This window comes from Felis catus, chromosome X, assembly GCF_018350175.1.
Source record: "Felis catus isolate Fca126 chromosome X, F.catus_Fca126_mat1.0, whole genome shotgun sequence".
In the NCBI taxonomy this organism is placed as follows: Eukaryota; Metazoa; Chordata; class Mammalia; order Carnivora; family Felidae; genus Felis; species Felis catus.
The window spans coordinates 99,393,969-99,412,316 of NC_058386.1; the positions used below are offsets into that span (position 1 = coordinate 99,393,969).

An 18,348-nucleotide genomic window follows, 5' to 3' on the forward strand; every position below is an offset into this window, starting at 1 on the left:
AACCTTCCAATCCCATCACTAGGCCTTGCTAGTGGCCAAATGGTGCTATTCAACTACCTCGATGCTTTTGCTTCTGCTGCTGCTATTCTAGCTGTTGGTGTCTGTGGGTATCCAGATGCCCCATACTATATCTCCAGGAGTTCAGTCATTAAAGCAAAACTATTCTTCCTCCGGGAGTTTGCAGCCTTCATAAATTAAACAGGCCCAATTTGCTGCAGATCCATCTTTTAGCTAATAGGTTCCTCCATGATTCCTGTGTAATATATTGCTCCAGCTAGTTCTTGCTTAAGCAGCTTCTCTAGAGCCCCCAGAGGTCTCTTATACAAATTCTGTCAATGGCAAATGAGGGATTTGAGTTGTTTCTTTCTTTTGATTTTTGTGAAGATCATAAAGGTAGAGAATGTTGGCTAAAGTATTCATTTTCCCTGAAACTGCTAGTCTCACCTTGAAATGAGAGTAGTTCACTAGGGGAATCAGTTTCAGATGCTTTTCTAATTATGTGTTCCGTGGTTATCTGGTATAATTGATAGGAAGGATTATCTTATTTCTGTCTACTTCTGCTTATTGTATTATGCTGTTTCTGAGTTATTTGAAAGAATAGGGGAAGGGACAACAGTTGGGGAAAAAGATTTGTTATGTGTCTGTATGGATTATAATATATAAAGAAGGGTAAGCTTTGCAGAATCAATGCATTAATCCAGTACAGCCATGACTTAAGCACAAGAAAATAGTAACTCAAATGGACATTGAGAACAATAGGTATAAGAAGAGAAGAGAAGCAGTTACAAGAGAAAAAATTCCAGACAGTGCCAGACACTTTACTTTTACTACAGTTTCACCTATCAGAAATAGTGCTAAGACATTTGAACCTAATAATTAAGGTTAGGCTTTAGGTTTTGAAAGAAGGCAGACTTAAATTTGAGACCTTGCTCTGCCATATTACAAAGTGACTTTGGTATATGTGTGCACTTTGTGAACTAAGACATATTAATAATTGTACTATTATTCCACATGGCTATTGTAAGAGGTAAACTTAATAATGCATGTAAGTGTTTGGTGGTTTCCTGGCATATATTGAGTATTATCAAAAGATGGCTCTTATTATTACTATCATTAGAAGCAGGCTAAACACAAAGAATTAACGTATGTTTTTCCTCACGTAAGAAGTAGGTACAAGTGGTCCCATCACTCACATATTTAGCCAATCTTGGGCAAATTAGTGAAAATCTCTGCATCTAAGTTTCCTCAAGTATCAAATGGGCATAAAGATGGGACTTGCCACATCAATGTTTAATGTTTAAATGAACTAATTTACTTAAATCTTAGGTATGTGTCTGGTGCCATAGTGAACGCTGTGTAAATGTTAGTGGCCATTTATTGCTCAACTGACCCCAGAAATCAATAGCTTGTGATTTCAAGGTAGAGGGTTCATTTATTCCATTCTCAGGCATTTATTAAATATATACTAGGTGACAGACACTGTTCTTAGGGGTAGAGATGCATCAACAAAAAAGGCAGAAGAATATCACTAACTTTTTTGTGTTTATTTTCTTTGGGAGACTTGTAAGCACACTTAATAAATACCTTATTATATGTTAGAAGGTGATAAGTCCTATGGGAAAAAAATGAGTAGGGAAAGGTATCAGTCGTGTTTGAATGGTGAGGGATAGAGATACTATTAATGAATAAATCAGAAGAGGCCTATTTGAAAAGGTGTCATTTGAGCAAAACTGTAGAAGAGATGAGGAAGGGATCCATCTGGCTCTCTAAAGAAAGTATGTTCCTGACGGAGGAAACATCCAGGAAAACTCTGAGCCAACAGTGTACCTGGTTTATTAAACAAATAGTAGGGGCGCCTGAGTGGCGCGGTCGGTTAAGCGTCCGACTTCAGCCAGGTCACGATCTCGCGGTCCGTGAGTTCGAGCCCCGCGTCAGGCTCTGGGCTGATGGCTCAGAGCCTGGAGCCTGTTTCCGATTCTGTGTCTCCCTCTCTCTCTGCCCCTCCCCCGTTCATGCTCTGTCTCTCTCTGTCCCAAAAATAAATAAAAATGTTGAAAAAAAATTAAAAAAAAATAGTAAAATTTTCAGTGTGCCTGAAGTGGAGTCAACAAGGAAAAGTGATGTAGGAGATGATACCAGAGCCATTCAGGAACCCAGATCACACAGGACCTTGTACATCACTGTATGAAATTTGGATCAGAAGCCATGGAAAGTATTTGAGCAAAGAAGTGATGTGAGCTGACTTATATTTAAATAGATCACAATGGCTGCTGTATTTAGAATAGACCATACGAGGGGGTGATAAAGATGAAAGTAAGGCAGTCAGTTAGGGAACTAGGAAGTAATCTAAGAGAAATTGTGGTTGCCTGTACAAGAGTGATACAAGTGGAAATGGTGAGATCTGGTGAGATTCTTTGTAGTTTGAGATAGGTTTGGCAGGATTTGCAGACTGATTGGATGGTGGAGTATGAAAGAAAGAGGAACCAGGAATAACACTAAGGTTTTTGGCTTGAGTGGAGTTGCCACAAACTCATTGTGGTAAATAGATTCTGAGAGAACTACATGTGGTTTCGGGCCTACTCATGTTTACTCCTTTGTGTGATCACCTCTCCTTGAGTGTGTGAGCGACCAATAACTTGCTTCTAACCAAGAGAATATGTCAAAAATGATGGGAAGTCACTTTCATGATTACATTATTGAAGATAGTCACTTCCATACTACTAGCAGACTCACCTGCTGGCTTTATGAAACAATCAGATATCTTAGAGACGTCCAGGTAGCAAAGAACTAAGGATGGCTTCGGATGGATAGTCAACAAGTATCTGAATCCTGCAAACAAACACATGCTGTTGGGAGTGTATCCTTCTCTCTCAAGCTTTTTAGTGACACCCCAAATATGCATAACACCTTGATTGCAGCTTCCTGAAGTCTCTGGAAACCTGAAGACCCAGCTAAGCCATATTCTGACCCCAAAACATGGTGAAATAACAAATGTGTGTTATGTTAAGTTACTAGGAATGTTGAAACCCATTTGAAAACCTGTGGGGTTATTTGTCTATTTACTGATGATTAGAATTGATAGCTCATATGTAATTCTATGTTTAACTTATTGAAGAACCTCCAAACAGGTTTCCTCAGCAATTTCATCATTTTATTGTCACATCAGGAATATATGAGCATTTTAATTTCTCTATATCCTTAAAAAACTTCTGATTTTTGGTTTTTAAATAATTATTTTAGCCATCTGAATTTGCTTATTAGCTATAAATTTTGTGTGTGTGTGATGTTAAAAGCACATAATATGAGTTCTACAGTCTTAAATTCAGTCTTGTTAACTGTAAGCACAATGTTATATGGCAGATATCTAGAAAATTTTCATCTTGAATGACTGAAACCTTATACTTATTCAACAGCAATTCTCTGTTTCTCCCTTCCCTCAGCCCTTGGCAGCCACCATTCTACTTTCTTCTTTAATGAATTTGACCTCTTTTTTAAAAATATTTTTTTTAATGTTTACTTATTTTTGAGAGAGAGTGACAGAGCATGAGTGGGGGAGGGGCAGAGAGAAAGGGAGACACAGAATCTGAAGCAGGCTCCAGGCTCTGAGCTGTCAGCGCAGAGCCGGATCGGGGGCACAAACTCATGAATTGGGAGATCATGACCTGAGCAGACCAACTGTGCCACCCAGGCACCTCGAATTTGACTTCTTTAGATACCTTATATAAGTGGTATCATGCAGTATTTATACTTTTATGACTATCTTATTTCAGTTAGTATATCTTCAAGGTTCATCCGTGTGTGGCTTACGACACAGGATTTCTTCCTTTTTATAGCCAAATACTATCCCATTGTATGTATATACCATATTTTCTTTATCCATTTATTCATTGATGGATGTTTAGGTTGTTTTACCTCTTGACTACAATGAATAATGTTGTAATGAACATGAGAATGCAGGTATCTCTGCCAAATCCTGACTTTAATCTAAATTTTTTTTTTCTGGCATGGAAACATAAAGAATATATACATACATCATCTTTAAGTACCTATTATAATAATTATTCAGAGTCCACAATTTGTATTATAGATCACTCTTGGTGTGAATTCTCTTCTTCCTTTCTAGTTTGATGCCTTTTATTAATTTTGTTCCTTGCATAATTCCTCTCTCCAAAACTGCTTGTAAAATATTAAATAGGAGTGTTGAGAGAAGATACTCTCTTCTTTCTGATAATAGGGAGAGCTTTCAGTCTTTCACCATTGAGAATGATAGTAGGCATGATTTTTCATAAATGACATATAATTTTGAAGATGGTTCCTTGTATTCTTACTCTGTGGAAAGTTTTTTTTTTTTGCATGAATTGTGTTGCATTTTGGCAAATGTGCTTTATGGATCAATAAAAATGATCATCGATTTTTTTCTTTATTCTGTTAACATGATGTATTACATTGATTGATTTTCATTTGATGACTTATCTGTGCATTCCAGGGATAAATCTCACTTTGTCAATATGTGTAACAATCTGCTTCATTTGTTATTTAATATTTTGTTGAAGATTTTTATGTCTATATTCATAAGGAACATTGCTCTATAGTTTTTCAATGATGCTTTAATTAATTTTAGGGTAATTCTGGCCTTATGCATTAGGAAGTATTAGCTTCTGTTTTTTTGGCAGGGATTTTGAAAGATTAGATTATTTCTTCTTTACATATTTGGTAGAATTCACTGATGAAGCTATCTTGTTCTGGGATATTTTATTGTTGGGAAATATTTGATTACTGATTGAATCTCATTACTTGTTATAAGTTCATTCGAATTCAGGTTTTCTCTTTGTTCTTCAGCCTATTTTTTTCTTTAATAAAATTGACTTCATTTTTTTTTCAGAGAAGTTTATTTTTTTCTGGTTGATTTTGTTTAATTGGCAGTTAGCTATAAATCAATACACTTTAAATTATAGATAATATAAAAATGTGCAAATTACTCTGATTAGTTTAGGAGTTCTCTGTCAAGGACAGTGAAAGTAAGTTGTTAATGTTACTTCTTGATTTTGTAAACCTCCAATATATTGCTTTGTTTCTTTGTTTTTTTTTTAATATAACTTATTGTCAAATTGGTTTCCATACAACACCCAGTGCTCTTCCCAATTCACAGCAGAAGTGAGCAAAGGTACACAGATGTTTAATATAACCGCTGTCCCCATATTTATATAGCATCCTCTGTTAACAACTTTTTCCACCAGACTGGTGTATGTGTTATAATTGATTAACCTTCATTAACATATCATAATCACCCAAAGTCCACAGTTTACAATACAGTTCGCTCTCAGTGTTGTGCATTCATTGGGTTTCGACAAATGTATAATGGCATGTTTCCATCATTTAGTAACATAGTGTATTTTCATTGCCCCAATACTCTATGCTCTGCCTATTCATTTCTTGGTACCATTCCCCCAAACCCAGGCACCAGTTGATCTTTTCACTGATTCCATACTTTTGCCTTTTCCAGAATGTCATATAGTTGGAACCATAGAGTATATATAGCCTTTTCAAATTAGCTTACTTCACTTAGCAATAATGCATTTAGTGTTTCTCCATTCCTTTTCTTGGCTTAATAGTTTATTTGTTTTTAGTGCAAAATAATATTACATTGTCTGGATGTACTACAGATTTTCCATTCATCTAGTCAAGGACATCTTGCTTGCTTTTATGTTTGGGCAGTTATGATGCAAGATGCCCTAAGTATAATAGTATAGAATTTTATGTGGATATAAGTTTTCCAGTTCACTTGGGTATATAGCAAGGAATGTGATTGCTGTATCACATAGTAAAAGTATATTGAATTTATATATACAATATATGTATATTATATATATATATATAATTGTGTAATATATATACCATATATTACACAATATAAATATTATATATATATAAAATATAATATATATATATATATAAACTACCAAGCTGTCTTCCAAATTGGTTGTGCCATTCTGCATTCTGACCAGCAGTGAATGAGTTCCTGAAACTGTGCATACTCATCAGCATTTGGTATTGTTAGTGTTTTGGAATTTGGGGATTCTAAGAAGTTTGTAGCAGTTTCTCATTATTGTTTTATTTTTTTTTTAATTTTTTTCAACGTTTATTTATTTTTGGGACAGAGAGAGACAGAGCATGAACGGGGGAGGGGCAGAGAGAGAGGGAGACACAGAATCGGAAACAGGCTCCAGGCTCCGAGCCATCAGCCCAGAGCCTGACGCGGGGCTTGAACTCACGGACTGCGAGATTGTGACCTGGCTGAAGTCGGACGCTTAACCGACTGCGCCACCCAGGCACCCCTCATTATTGTTTTAATTTGCATCTTTCTGATGGCATATGATGTGGCACATCTTTTCATAGTTTATTTATTTTGCCATCTGTATATCTCCTTTAGTGAGATGTCTGTTAAGGTCTTCAGCCCTTTTTCCTTGTTGCATTTTCAGAGTTCCTTGTGCATTTTGAATAACAATCCCTTTCACATGTGACTTTTGAAAATCCATATCCATGTCTGTGGCTTATTTTCTCATTCTCTTGGCATTGTCTTTTATAGAGCCGAAGTTTTTTTTTTTTTAGTTTGAAGAGGGGTAGATTATCAATTATTTCTTTCATGGATTGTCCCTTTACTATTGTATCTAAAAAGTCATCACCATACCCAAAGTCATCTGGGTTTTCTGCTATGTTTTATCCTAGTTTTATACTTTTGTATTTTACATTTATTCTGTGATACATTTTGATTTGATTTTTGTAAAGGGATTAAGGTTTTAATAGTTTTTTGTTTTGTTTTGTTTTGCATGTGGATGTACAGTTTTCCCTGCATCACTTGTTGAAAAGACAATCTTTGCTCCTTTGTGTTACCTTTGCTCTTTTGTCAAAGATCAGTTGACTATTATTTATGTGGTTTTACTTCTGGGCTTTCTTTTAGTTTCATTGCTCTATTTGTTTATCATTTTTTTAAGATTTTATTTTTTAAGTAATCTCTTCACCCAGTGTGGGGCTTGAACTCACAACCCCAAGAGCAAGAGTCACATGCTCTACCAACTGAGCCAGCCGGGTGTCCCTATTTGTTGTTGTTGTTGTTATTATTATTATTATTAATGCATATTTATTTTTGAGAGAGAGACAGAGACAGAGACAGAGCGTGAGCAGGGGAGGAGCAGAGAGTCAGGGAGACACAGAATCTGAAGCAGGCTCCAGGCTCTGAGGTGTCAGCACAGAGCCCAATGTGGAGCTTGAATTCACAGACCACGAGATCATGACCCGAGCCGAAGTCAGATGCCTAACTGACCGAGCCACCCAGGCTCCCTAGGGTGCCCCTGTTTGTTTATCGTTTAAACAATGCCATATTGTCTTGATTACCATAGCTTTATACTAACTATTGAAGTTGAGTGACAGCTTTCCAAGGTTGTTCTTCTGTAGTATTGTATTGGCTATTCTGGATTTTTTGCCTCTCCATATTAATTTAGCTATCACTTTCTTGATACCCACAAAACAATTTGATGGGATTTTGATTGAGATGTTAGTAAACCCATAGATCAAGTTGGGAAGAACTGATATCTTGACAATGAGTTTTCTATCCATGAATATGGAATTTCCCTCTATTTAGTTTTTCTATGGTTTTGTTCATCAGAGTTTTGCAGCTTTCCTCATGGATCTTGTACATATTTTGTTATATTTATACGTATGTATTTCATTTTACATGTTTTAATGTAAATGATATTCTGTTTTTTATTTGAAATTTCACTTGTTCATTGCTGGCAAATAAAAAGGCAATTTATGTTGATTGGACAAAAGTCCCCAAAAGTTCTGATTATTTTTCCCCCCCAAACCACAGTCATAGTTCTTTTGGAGAAGGCTGGGAGAATGATGAACAGTATAAATTTTGGGGATCGTACCAAGTTCCTTCCTCAAGAGGACCTGGAGTTATTTGCATTCTTTGTGTTCTGGGTATAAAATCTGGCTCAAGTCAGAATTGATTAAGGAACTTTTGACTCTCCTTTTTTTTTTTTTTTAATCATTCTAGTTACTCTTTTCTTCACTTGACAAATAACTTTTCTGATTGTATAGTTCAAGTAAGAATTTAATAGTTTTCTTATGTAGTTTACTTCTAGGAACATCATGATCAACTGGCCAATGCCATTGGGCAACAGGCAGACTATTTTCACTGCTGATTTTACTGTAATGTCCTTTACAACAACCATACCCATTTTGCTATCAGCAGTTGATTGCTGCGAATTAGTCAGTGCCAACCTGTGATCCGTTTACTCATATTGCTTGTAGGTTTCCCATTTTGTGAACCTAGTTCCCATTGCTAGGTCTGGTGTGCACAGAAAACCAATTATGGAGCTCATCAGAATTGGCAGGACCACCGTCACAAACGTATTTCTTACAGTATCAGTGAAAGGCATGTCTTCTGGATTTTCCTAGTGTGGGTTTATAAATCTTAAAAAATGCAATCTAGCATTCCAGTCTCCCTAAACCTTTGATTCATTTTCTCTACATGAAAACGAGGAATTTCTAGTATTTCCACTTCATTCACTCTGGGCCATGTTTTTACTGATATTTCCAGCTAGCCAATCACAGAAACTGTGAGAGCCCTTTATAATGCCTGAGCTACAATATCAAATGAAGAGTCTGCTTAGTTAGCCCATATCAATAAATCCCTCCTGATCCAAATTTGTGTTCCTTTCAATATTATCCCACATCCTTTGTATACATTCTTATTCATATTTCCGATATTGTTGTCTGTATAAGTTTGAAACCTGAGGCTGTTATTTTAGAGTGTAGCATATCTCATTACAGGTCACGCTTTGAACCTCACCTTTAGGGGCCTTCTGGGGCATGTGTTTAGTTATTAGACTAAAGGCAAAGAGAGGTGGTGTGGTTGAGTCCTGCAGAAAATCAGTATTATCTTGCAACTCACCTGCCTAAAGGCTGGCCAGTATTGTTTCCTCACATAATGAAGGGTTAAACCCTGCTTCCTATGGGAAGAGAGAAGGAGGCATCTTCCATTGGTAAAAATGGCTCAGGAGAATTTAGGGTGCTATTGACCCCAGCTTTGTTAAGTGCATTCTACATTTTCCCATCTCATTTTATAGGATCCCATTCTTTCCAAATCAATGTTCTCACTTTCACAATAGATAGCCTGTGAGGCTGGGAGTACAAATTGTGTTGTAATTCATCCAGTCAGGATGCGATTCTGTGTTTGATTTTTCATGTTCTCAGTGCTGTGGCTATACAAAATAAACGTGTCCTTCATGGCACACATAGAAGCTTTTTGGTCATTTATGTGGCACTTGAGCTGGAAATTGAAATCCCTGAGCTCATCCTTTTCTTTCACCACTTTGTCCAGTGATCTTGGGAGTAACCAATGAACCAGCCTCATTATATTTGTTCATTTTCCAAAAATGTTTGAAACTATTGTATACACAGGCACCCAGTTCTTTTTTTATGAAGTAGTTGATTAGGAATATCCAATGGAGCTAATTTGCATATACCTATTGCCAGATCATGCTATGGAGTATCAGTGTTTACTACTGGAAATACAGTCCTTAGAGTTTTTAAATCTAATCTAAAAACAGCAATTTCTATAAACCCTAAATCAATTTAGTCTTTAGAAAACAAATCCTTAAAGTTGTATTCCTCTAGAACCACTCCTTGTATCAAAATCTGTAATATTGAGAGTTTTCTAGATAAATAGAACCAATCATTAGGAGATATCTATATATTTATACATGCTATTTTCATGTAGTTTTATACATTTTTAGACTTACATATTTATATCTACTTTGTATTCCTGAAGACCCGGAAAAGCTAGTGCTGTACTTCTAATATGAGTCTGAAGGCCTGAAGATAACAAAAACCAATAGTGCATGTCCCAGTCTAAAGTCAGAAGACCAAGGACTCAACTCATACATTAGTTAGAAAGATGAAATTCTCCCTTCTTATACCTTTTCATGCTATTCAGGTCCTCAGTGCTTGGAATTGTGCCTACTCATTTTGGGGAGGGAAATCTGTTTTATTTCTTTTTTGGGTGTTGTGTTGAATAAATTCTTCATATATTTTGGGTACTAACCCTTCACATGATATGTCATTTGCAAATATCTTCTCCCATTCCGTATGTTGCTGTTTAGTTTTGTTGATTGTTTTCTTTGCTGTGCAGAAGCTTTGGTTTTGATGTAGTTCCAATAATTCATTTTTGCTTTTATTTCCCTTGCCTCAGGAGACGTATCTAGAAAAATGTTGCTATGGCTGATGTCAAAGAAATTACTGCCTGCGTTCTCTTCTAGGATTTTTATATTTTCAGGTCTCACATTTAGGTCTTAAATCCATTTTGAGTTTATTTTTGTGCATGGTGAAAGAAAGTGGTCTGGTTTTATTCTTTTGCATGTTGCTGTCCAATTTTCCCAGCACCATTTTTTGAAAGGACTGTCTTTTTCCCATTGTATATTCTTTCCTCTTTTGTCAAAAATTAATTGACCGTATAATTGTGGGGTTATTTCTCAGGTTTCTATTCTGTTCAACTATGGTGCCTTCTAAACCTTTTGATGTCCATTGAGATCACAAAAAATTTAATTTAATCCCAATTTACCAATTGATTTTTTATCTTGTCCTTTTTATGTCATATCTAAGGTTCATTCCTATATTTTCTTCTTAGAGTCTCATATTCTTTTTTTTTTTAAGTTTACTTATTTATTTTGAGAGAGAGAGAGGGAGGAGAGAGCACAAATGGAGAAGGGGCAAGGAGAGAGGGAGAGAGAAAATCCCAAGCAGGCTCGGCACTGTCAGTGCAGAGACTGAAGTGGGGCTTGCCTGACCCAAAGTCAGATGCTAAACTGACTAAACCACCCAGGTACCCCTAGAGTCATATTCTTAAAGAGATTTCTTAGGGCTCTTACATTTAGGTCTGCAGACCATTTTCAGTTTAGTTTTTTATGATGTGAGGAAGTCATTTAATTCCCTTCTTTTCCATGTGAATATCAAGTTGTACCAGAATCATTTGTTAAAAGCTATTCTTTCCACATTGAATCATCTTGACACTCTTGTCAAAAATTAGTTGGCCATAAACAAAGGGGTGTTACTTCTGGACTCCCATCTTCCATTCCATTGATCTGTGTGATTATCTGTATGCCATTATTTCTCTTTCTTGATTATTATAGCTGTGTTTCAAGTTTTGAAATCTGTAGCATGAGTCCTCCAACTTTATTCTTTTTTAAGATTGTTTTTGCTATTTGGGTTCCTTTGAATTTCCATATAAATTTTAGGATTAGTTTCTCAATTTCCTAAGAGACAGTTTGCATTTTTATAGATTGTATTGGATCTGTAGGTCAATTTGATGAGTTTTGTCATCTTAGCAATTTTAACTCTTCTGTTCTATGAACATGGGATTACTTTCCATGTATTTTGATCCTCTTTTATTTCTTTCAGCGACTTTTATAGTTTTCAGAGTTTATTCCTAGGCATTTTATTTTTATTGATGCTATTATAAGTTGAATTATTTTCTTTTTTGAAGTTTATTCATTTATTTTTGAGGGGGGCAGCTGGGGCAGAGAGAGGAAGAGAGAGAATCCCAAACAGGCTCCACACTCTGTCAGCACAGAGCTTAATGTGGGGCTCAAATCCACAAACTGTGAGATTATGCCCTGAGTCGAAATCAAGAGTCAGACACTTGACTGACTGAGCCACTCAGGCACCCTGAATTATTTTCTTAATTTAAATTTTTGGATTATTCATTGCTATTGCATGGAAAGTAAATTGATTTGCTTATATTGATTTTTTTATTTTTTTATTTTTTTACTTTTATTTTTTTCAACATTTATTTATTTTTGGGACAGAGAGAGACAGAGCATGAACGGGGGAGGGGCAGAGAGAGAGGGAGACACAGAATCGGAAACAGGCTCCAGGCTCTGAGCCATCAGCCCAGAGCCTGACGCGGGGCTCGAACTCACGGACCGCGAGATCGTGACCTGGCTGAAGTGGACGCTTAACCGACTGCGCCACCCAGGCGCCCCTATACTGATTTTTTTAAATGTTTATTTTTGATAGAGAGACAGAGCATGAGTGGGGGAGGGGCAGAGAGAGAGGGAGACACACAATCCGAATTAGGCTCCAGGCTCTGAGCTGTCAGCACAGAGCCCGATGCAAGGTTGAACTCATGTACAGTGTATGGTAAGACCATGACCTGAGCCGAAGTCAGACGCTCAACAGACTGAGCCACCCAGGTGCCCCTGCTTATATTGATTTTGTATCCTGCTAACTGGCTGAACTCATTTATTCTCTTAGCTTTTTGTGTGAATTCTGTAGGATTTAGTACATACAAAATCTTGCCATCTGCAAATAGAGGTCATGATATTTATTTCCAATATAGAAGCTTGTATATAGTTTTCTTGCACAATCGCTCTGGCTGGAAACTCCAGTACAGTGTTGAATAGGACTAATGAGAGTAGACATTCTTGTTATTCTTGAGTAAATCACTCAGTCTTTCATCATCAAGTATGATGTTAACTGTGTGGTTTTCACAGATGCCCTTTGTAAGCTCCTGTAACTTTCCTTTAGTTTGGTTTATTGGTTTTATTATGAAGGGATATTGTGTTTTGCCAAATTATTTTTCTATTTGTTGATAAAATCATGTGGGTTTTGTCTTTTATTTTCATGATATGGTATATTACATTAATTGATTTTCTGATGTTATAATGCCACACTTTGATGAGTGTATTTTCCTTTATCTTGGAAACAAATGAGACTAGTAGTTTGTGACCATTGGCCCTAATCAAGATATGCCAAAGTAATTGGAATTCAGAGATATGCAGTGAGAGAAAATAATAGCTTTTGAATTTGGCATAAGTTGTGTTTTGTGTTTTTTTTCCCTATAAGTATTTATGTAGTTACAATTTCCCTTTGAGTCCTGGGTAATACATGGGTTGTAATTTGATTTCACTTTGGTTGACAGTATCTACCCATGGAAATGAAGAAATGTATTAGAGCTTCCAGTGCTTTTTCTGGAATATCTACTCTGTAGTCTCTGCAGTGGCACTCCCATTGGCTGTAAGTAAAATCATTTTTGTCTACATCACAATCACTAATGGATTAGTGTCAATGCTGGACTTATGAGTATGTTACCACTGAGTATTTGTACAGTGGTTACCTGGATTTTGTGTGAGTATTTCACTGGGTAATGAAGCTTTAGGCCTTTTGACAAGTATCTGTATTGTATTGTCTCGATATTTCTACCTCATTGTGATCAAAACATCAAATGTAGTCTGACATAGAAAAAGGGAATTTATGTTGGTATATGTTCAATTATTCAAGTGAATACCAGTAATTCCACCTAGCTAGTTAATTTGTTCAACTATTTGAGATTCCCAGTAAGCAGTCGTATTTGAACGAAGTACTGCTTCAAATCAGATGGCCTACAACAAAGTGATAAGCTAGGATGATTTAAATTCATGGTAAGATTTTTGCTTAACTTTTTCTAGGTCAAGATGATCTCTTCTATGTCTTTTGATTTTGAACTCTGAGAATGCAAGAGGATTCCTGTTTAAGTACTAGAATAGATTAAAAAAAATTTTTTTAAGAAAACATTTGGCCATGCCTAAAGGCAATCCTGCAGGGAGTTCTATGTATAGGTGGGCTAGCTGCATGTCAGCAAGAATACAAGTTAGGTCTCTGAATTATCATACAGCAGAATGTCAGCATAGTCTTTAGCTTATCAGATGTCTAAAGTTTTTCTTTAATCGTAGCTTGGCACATCAGAATACTAGGCAGACTTCTGAGAGTTCAGTTTTGAAGTGACTGCTATCGAGCTCCTGACAAAAATGCAGTTGAGATAGCTGATATATGAGAGGGAATTACTGCACTGCATTAACTATCAATTCTTCTGGATTCTAGTCTCATACCAAGTTTGAACCATAGAATGCAATAGACCTGGACTCTATTAGCTGATTTCCTGGTGGAAATACTTCACTTGAGTTATTATTTAATGGATCAATTGTGGCTTTTATGTGTAGTCTAATAAGAAAGAACTATTTTAATAACCTCTTGTATTTTCTGGGAAAAAACAATCTGCAAGATATTGCTATCTATATTAATCAATATAAATATTAGATAATAATATAAATTATCAACTATTAGCCTCTCAATGATAATTCTGCAGATTGTCTTCTAAGAACATTTTGTTCAGCACAGCTTTGTTTTGAGGAAGGAAAATGTGATCGAGAAGTATATTGCATCAGAAAACTTCTCAGGAAGGGCAAGGCTGGTGCTTCTTTTGGTAGATTGGATGAGTATTGAAAACTAGTTTTGCAAAACACTGAAAACAAATTAGGAAGCAAATATGAAAATATACTTTATGGTAAGTATTAACCTGGTTTCTTAATGTAGTATTGTAGTATGAGTTTTATAGGAATCAATTTTGTAGAGGTCATTCATACTTCTTGAATAAGTTTGCCAGAGGCAAGTACCACATAAAGGACCACTACATTTTAAATTTTACATAGTTATCTGTGTGAATGTTGCACTCTGGGTTGTGCAATGTACACTTTGCTTAGTTTTACATGGCAGCCTTTCATCTTTCTCCATTAGCGTTATGATATTTTCAAAAGAATAATTAAAAATTACCAATAACATGTGTTTTTAAAAATCTGTGAACATATGTGTACTTGTGTGTTTGTGTATTGTGCATGCTTGCACTTTGTTCTGATTTTAGCTTAAATCCAATTTGGAAATTTTTTTAGTTTGTGCTGGTTAATTGATTTTCTATTTGTGTCTTTACTTTCAATTCCAGTAAGGGATTCCCAGATATTTCTAACTGAATAATCTGGGCTAACTGAGATTATATATATTTTTTTATGGATTCCCTTTATTAGGTTTATGAAATTTCCTTCTGCTACTAGTGTGCTGAAAGTTTTTATTTTAACTCTTAATTGGTATTAGGGTATGTGCAATGCTTTTTCTGCATCTATTAACTAGATAATACGACTTTAATTTTTGTCTACTTGTGAATTTCATTAATTGCTTTTAAAATGATAAATCAACTTTGTATCACTAGGATAAATCCTACTTAGTCATGATTGTATTATCTTTTTCATATATGGCTGATATGCTGATACTTATTTGTTGCTATTTTATAGAGGAATTTTCTTTCTATATTCATGAGTAATATCCATATCTAATTTTCTTTTGTCATTCTTTGTCAAGTTTTGTTAGTGGAAGTATGCTGGTCTCATAAAATGAGGTGGGAAATGTTCTCTTCTACTATAAGGTTTAAAGGAATTTGTGTATTTTTGGTGTTATTTTTCTTGAAATGTTTGATAGAAGTCACCAGAGAAATCACGTGGGCCTAAAGATTTCTTTGTGGGAACACTTTTGATTTTCTATTCTTTTTTTTTTTTTTAAATAAAGAGGCTGATTCACATTTTCTATTTTGAGTTTTGGTAGATTGTATCTTCCAAGGACTTTGATCATTTCCTCTCAGTTTTCATATTTATTAGCATAAAGCTCTTCATAACTTTTCCTTTTTATACTTTTAATGTCTGTAGGAACTGTAGTGATGCCCCTATTCATTCCCATTATAGGTAATTATTGTCATATTTCTTCTTTTCTTTATTCGTCCAATTAATGATTTACCAATCATATTAATTTTTAAAAGAAAACTGGTTGTATTGAGTTTTTGTATAATTTACCCACTTTCTATTTCATTGATTTTAGGGTTTTTCTATTTGTTGTGTTTAATTTCATATAATATCAACTAGCTTCCATACAGTGTAAGAATCTTAGTATAATTCCATATTGGCCTCTGTTATATATACTTGTGATATTTTTACTTACATTATAAACCTCATAATAAGTTGTTGTACACATATATAGAATGTTTTATTTTTGTTGAATATATGTTTTTATAGTTACCCACATACTTAACTTTTCTGGTGCTCTTCATTTTTTCCTTGACAATCTGGGATTTCATCTGGTATTATATACCCTTTTGCCTGAACAACTACTTTTTAAAATTATTTCTTGTGGTATAAGACCATTGGAGACAAATTCTTTGGCTTTTGCATGTCTGCAAATGTATTCATGTAATCTATTTTTGAAATATAATTTTGGGGGACACCTGGCTGACTCAGTTGGTAGAGTGTGTGACTCTTGATCTTGGGATTGTGAGTTTGAGCCCCATGTTGGGTGTTAAGATTACTTAAAAATAAAATCTTTTTTTAAAGAAATGTAATTTTGCCGTGCATAAAATTCTAACTTGACAGTTTTTTTCAACACTTGAAATATAAAATTTTATGGTCTTCTAGTATCTGTTTAATTTTTTAAAGACGTCAGCTGTTATTGTTCATATCTATGTAGAATTTAGTTTTTCTCTGGCAGATTTTAAGATTATCTTTTTCATTGGTTTGCAGGAATTTTACTCTATAGGCCTAGGTTGATCCAGTTTTCTTTGTTTGTGTCCAACTTGAGGGTTGAGTTTTTCCATTCTGTATGTTGCTGAGTTTGACAGATTGGTTGTCAACAAATTCTTTCCCTCCCAGTTTGGTCTGGTATTCTTCCTATAAATAGTAAAGAGGCCAATTTCACTCTTTTTGAAAATGGGTTGTCTTTGTAAGTTTTTGACTAATAGATTGCCATGGAAGTGATGCCTTGTTACTTTTGGGAACCACCATTCTGGGCCTGTGAACTTACTTTTTCTGCTCCCTTGGAGACCACCTGCAATTTTATAAGGTAGTCCATGCTATCCCTCTGCTGTGGAGGCCATGGAAAGAAGAACTGGAAGATGAGACAGTCTGTGGTATATAAGTGCCCTGCAGGAATCTTAGTTGCCCAGCTAACCTCCAAGGTGAATGCAGTCATATGAGTGACCCCAGTTGATACTATGTCGTTGAGAATTAATACTGAGTCAACCTAAAGACTTGCAAGAAGTAAGAAATCATTTTTGTTTTACTGTGTTTATGGTGCTTGTTAAACCATAATAGATAACTGAATAGAATTATCACAAAGAAGTGGAGTGTTACTTTAACAAAAACACAAAATATATACTATTGTCTTTGACACTGGAGGACAGGAGGAGTAGAGAGGAAGTTGTTGTTGAAGGCTGATAGAGCAGTGAGGAAACTGCTGTTGGCGCGTTTTGTGTAACGTATTGGTACAACATTGATAATATTGCTACTTTTTATAAGTTTGAAGGTAGAAAAAGTACCTAACAAACTTTTAGATCTGGATAAGGTGATTGTCAAAGATTCAAAGGTATGAGTTGGTTTCTTGTAGCTGTCTGTGTATAATAAAGTATGGGAAGTGGGAGAAGAGTTAAAGAAGAGAGTGTTCAGTGTTAAGAAATAATGTGAAGTAAATAGTACCAGTATATGACTTACTGGTTTAGAATTGATAAATCTTTTTTCTCACTTACCACCTTTCCAGCTAACAAATTGTTCTCAAGGTCAAGAATGGCCTCATGCAATTTGTTAAATCCCGAGCACTTCCGAGAATCAAAATCAAATCAAAGTGCAGATATGGAAGGTCCTGGAGGGAAAAGACATAATGAATGTGAAACGAGATTCCACAGTGAGGAGAACCAAGGCCTGGGCACTGCATTGCAGTAGAAGAACTACCCAGTCAACCCACAGAATTGTAAGAAATACTTTCTTTTTTGGTGTTTTAAAGTGCTAAGTCTTTGTAAGCTGTATCTGATATTTGGGCTAATGGTTAGCTTCTATTTAAAATTGCTTTCTCTTGACTATTGGTGGCATTTTCCTGCCTTTTTATTTCTCTCTTTTAAGTGACATATAATTTATTTCACAGTGTTAATGGTCACAAAGCGGGAGTGGCAGCAGTAGGTGAGAGGGGAGAATTTTCATTTTTACTCTATTGATTTGCATATTGTTGAGCTATTTTATCAAGCACTTCTACTTTTGTAAGATAAATACAATTTTAACTACTTTCAGTAAAGTAAAGAACTGTATACAAATTGGTATTCCTTTATGGAATAGAGGGGAGGGCTTGGTCTTCTATTCCTCCATACTGATATGGGCCGTAAAATACAATCCACTTTTTTCTCTTAAAGCTGGATGGGCTCAAAGATGTAGACACTGTTGTTCTGGCCATTTTTTTTTTTAAACTGAATTAATTGCAACCCTTTAAAACTCTTGATTTTTGCATGAAAACAAAATGTGAATAATGTGGATTGTTATTCTGCATGCATTTCTCACACACACATTTTTTGCTGAAAATTTTTATATTACATTTCGAAGTGGTACTTTAGGTATTTAGCTTTAGCTTTCACCGATCAGATATACTTAAATTAGATTTAAAAAGCAGATGTTC

The 18,348-nt window shown here is 35.3% G+C and overlaps 1 long non-coding RNA gene across 1 annotated transcript in view; it reads left to right on the forward strand.

Annotated features, from left to right (window-relative positions):
• LOC111558713 overlaps nt 1-18,348 on the forward strand; it is an 842,592-nt gene that overhangs the window by 91,532 nt on the left and 732,712 nt on the right. The window contains exons 2-3 of the long non-coding RNA XR_002739813.2: nt 12,983-13,077; nt 17,446-17,655. This is a non-coding gene — a long non-coding RNA (uncharacterized LOC111558713). The remainder of the gene's footprint in view (nt 1-12,982; nt 13,078-17,445; nt 17,656-18,348) is intronic.